General features: G+C 41.4%; 1 pseudogene; it reads right to left on the reverse strand.

Annotated features, from left to right (window-relative positions):
- Positions 1 to 4,173: 4,173 nt before the first annotated feature.
- Positions 4,174 to 4,276, reverse strand: LOC141141933 (U2 spliceosomal RNA; annotated as a pseudogene).
- Between the last annotated feature and the right edge of the window lie 231 nt (positions 4,277 to 4,507).

Here is a 4,507-nt window from a genome sequence, read left to right on the forward strand (position 1 = left end):
AGCTGAGAACGCCTCCCTTGGACTGATGAGATCCCCACCCCCAGACCGCTGAGAGCGGGAGGTGAGCCCGGCTGGCCTGGTAGGTCCTTCTGACCATTTACACTGCCTGTAGCTCACTGTTATGCTAAACCCTCCTTTACAGTGTGGTTTACTCCCTGTATTGCTGAATACAGGGGGTGCATTGCTGAAATTTTAAACTTTAAAAATGACTAATTGACTCCTGTAGTAAGTCACATCCACAGTCTCTAGTTATTTCCTGTAGTAAGTCGCATCCACACTCTCTGGTTATTTCCTGTAGTAAGTCACATCCACAGTCTCTAGTTATTTCCTGTAGTAAGTCACATCCACCCTCTCTGGTTACCTCCTGTAGTAAGTCACATCCACCCTCTCTGGTTATCTCCCGTAGTCTGTGTGCATTCTCTCGTTATCTCCTGTAGTAAGTGTCATCCACAGTCTCTGGTTATATCCTGTAGTAAGTCTCTGGTTATTTCCTGTAGTAAGTCACATCCACGGTCTCTGGTTATCACCTGTAGTCTGTCTGCAGTGTCTGGTTATCAGATTTCCTGGCTACATTAGAGATCTGAGCACAGTCCCATGTTACATCTGTCAAATGGACATCTACCTATGTGTAGGCTACACTGGATATGAGGGCACTTTATTTGTCGATCCCCCACAGTGCTGGATTGCAGGCCATCTAATATCATCTTCAACGCTATAGCTGTTATTCTCAAGAGCTACAGGAGTTTATCCCAGTTGAGCCCTCTGAGATCCGGGATGGTGATTCCAGATACAAACACACTGACAAACTGACATTGAAGGTAAGCAGCACAGACAGATCATCTATGTTAATGTGGGTTGCTGATTTTCACATTTAAATCACAAACCCACATTGGAACTAATTGAAATTTCTATATATATATATTTATTCTTGAATTTTAGAATCATTGGAAGCCGGTGTAAGGTTTCTACAGCTGCAACAATTTACAACACACTCTCTATTTTTTGGAATCTTTTAACTTTCAAAATGATTTAAGGTAAAATCAATGCTCTTTCATTCCATCACCACATTCTCATTGTTTTATCAGTTTTTTGCACGCTTGTATGCACTCTTTCACTTTTATTCATCACTCACCTTTTTATTATTTTAGTTGTTTTATGCACTTTATTTTTTCACACCTCGGCACATTCACCTTACACACATGCAACACATCATACACACACATTTTTTACCACTTTATTCAATTTTTTACACCACCCATCACCACATCACTTCATCACCCATTTCATCACACCAATCACATATATATATTTTTTTCACACATTCACAACAAATCCCTTGGCATATTTTCACTGCAATCAATTAATCAACCAATTCATAGACACTGTCCCAACATTTAAACAACCCCATATTACCAACAACCAACCCATATATATCTTTATTGTAAACTAAGTACCTCATTCATATACACTATTTGATACCCAATCATTCTCACATCACCTATAGCCAACTATGCATATTCGGATACGCACTATTTGGTTTTCAAGTTCACTATTGGACTATGCCTACAACAGATTGACAATTATCACATCATCACTTATCAAAATATATTTTTTTATTATTTATTTTTAATTTCTAATTTATTCATATACTGTATATACACATATACCTTGGTCAAACCTTATGGGGATGTGTACAATTACCGGCCAATTTAATCACAACTCTATCCAACAAAGGTTCGATACTGTGCATGTGCAATTACTGGCTAAATAATAATCATTATTCAAGCTAATACAGATTTAATATTATTATTTTTCTAATACATGAATCAATAGGCCTTAAATATGCTATACATGATACTTCTTGCATTCACTATAACTCAAAAAATTATTTTTTAGATTTTGGAATGCAGAAAAATTAAGAGTGCCGCTCGCCTCCCCCCCCCCCCCCCAGTCAAACCCCCTATGCTCCTCTTGGTCCCCTAAAGGGGTGATTTCTTGTAAGCGGTGTGGAGGTGGGGGTTGTTGTCTCTATTGATGGTGGAGGAACACTGTGGGGGCCCCCCAAAGTCACAGTGACTGGAGGTGTTTTTAGAAGAACATCAATTTATCCAACTGTGGCATGAAGTTTTCTCTTCAAGAAGTGGTGAATATGCATATCCAATTCTACAACATGAAATGAGTATATAGAATAATTGATTTATTTATAGACAGCTCAATTTAAACTGTTTTCTTTTCCACATAGAGTAAATTCCCCTGAAGAAGACTTTTACCCATACAGGTCAAAACGCGTAGGGGTATCATGTGAAACTCTGCATAAGTTTATGGCATATTGAGTTTATATGCTGTTTTCCCATACTGACAAGATGTGTTTTTTAAATGTAAGGATATGAATTGCTTTTTACAACTCCCATGTAAATCATGCCCCTTACCCATACCTACTTAGCTGCTCAAAAAACCTTTGAGGGATTATACAAATTGGGGTGTGGAGCTCCAACTCATGTACATGCGTTACCTATTATTTCCTGTAGTAAGTCGCATCCACAGACTCTGGTTATCTGCTGTAGTCCATCTGCAGTCTCTGGTTATCTCCTGTAGTAAGTCACATCCACAGTCTCTGGTTATCTCCTGTAGTCCATCTGCAGTCTCTGGTAATCTCCTGTAGTAAGTCGCATCCACAGTCTCTGGTTATTTCCTGTAGTAAGTTGCATCCACAGTCACTGGTTATTTCTTAAAGTAAATCACATCTACAGTTTCTGGTTATTTTCTGTAGTCTGTCTGCAGTCTCTGGTTATCTCCTGTAGTCTGTCTGCAGACTCTGGTTATTTCCTGTAGCCCGTCTGCAGTTTCTGGTTATCTCCTGTAGTAAGTCGGATCCGCAGTCTCTGGTTATTTCCTGTAGTCCATCTGCAGTTTCTGGTTATCTCCTAGATAAATAAATAAATCATGTGCTGCGTTATCCCTTTAATGATCTGCTGAAACTGTAGCAAAGACCTAAAAAACTAAATTGCTAATTAAAGTGATGTGCCTATAAATCAAATACAAGAATATAATAATAATATATAAGCGACTAAAGTCGTCATTCAGCTTACAACATCATATAATGTCAATATACACACATTTCATAAAATATAAATGTTGATACAAAAGTGATCCATAAAGTGCTCAAGTGCATATAAGTCTGTGATACTCTGACCATCCAGGATCAGTTTTCAGTGTCCTTTTTTTTTTAAAGCCTATGGCGTGCATAACACACCCAAAAAACTTCACCCGGTGCCAAAAAAATGTGCACACACATAAAGAGTGAACACAAAAAAGTGCAACGGTTACACAGGCATGCCAATGCCCTGAACCCCCGGGGTGTTAGGCTCCAGACGGGGACAAGGGTACTTTACAAATGATCCATCTGGCCGAAACCAGACGGACCCCGTTCTCTGGAGGGCCTGCTGAAACAGAACCCGCCCAAGTACTAGGTGAGGCTCCCCAAAGGGAGACCCCATGAGAGAGGGTGAACTAAGCCAAAAGGCCATGTCTACCCCTTCCCAAGACTTTCAGGGCTGGCCCGAGGAGCCGCATCCCTACTCATCACACAGTGCAACAAACCATGTGCAAACATAAAAAGACAAAAAGTGACAAACATAGGCATCAATTAAATAAAATAAAGTGTTCTATGGTGCAGTGACCATGGTGCCTCAAATCAAAGTGACTGCCACTCACAGTGATTTCTTGGCACCCCTGGGCTGCCACTCCAGGGGCACATACTCCATAGGCTTTCAAGACCAACCCTGACCAACAACCCAGACCACAGCAGCCCTCACTCAAGGCAGAAAGGCATGAAGTTCAGGGAGCTTGGTGAAAGCCCTTCACCATCAGGCTCCACGGTCGCTCCCATTACTCCTTCCTAATTACATTCGGAATTACTAACCGCTCCACTCCCCCCAGCCAGGGAGGAGCCAGTGTTCTGTTCTGAAAAACTGGCCGTAGCTAGAGCTACCACAATATAGACCAGAAGACCAGGGACCCGACCCGATGGCCAGACCCAGATGCAGCACCCATTCTCATCAGGAGCACCCTTCCAGACGGCTTAGACTCAACCACTAGCCGGTCCCCAGTATCTATTGGGCAACTCGGCATAGTCCCTGCTGATAACCACCCTTCCAGGCACTATAACACCATTGGAATTGCTGGCCCTCCCCAACGAGAGTGACACAGCGCCTCCTCTGGAAACTGATAAGAACAGATACTACACGTGATCTTAGCCAAAAGGCCGAGAAGCGATTAATAAGTGAATAACTGTCCTTTTCATAAAATTGGAATCCTGTCCCAAATGTATTAGCCTAGTATAAGGAAGTTAAGGAACAATTTAAATCAGAAGAGACATGTCATGATATACTGCTATGCTATTCCGATTTTCTTTGTGTTACGTCCACACATACATTTCATCCCTTCCACCTGTTTGTTGCATGATTGTGGCCAAGGGCTCTGCAGACATGGATCAAAGATTCCTGTG

The sequence above is a fragment of the Aquarana catesbeiana genome, linkage group LG04 (genome assembly GCF_042186555.1).
Source record: "Aquarana catesbeiana isolate 2022-GZ linkage group LG04, ASM4218655v1, whole genome shotgun sequence".
NCBI classification, from domain to species: domain Eukaryota; kingdom Metazoa; phylum Chordata; class Amphibia; order Anura; family Ranidae; genus Aquarana; species Aquarana catesbeiana.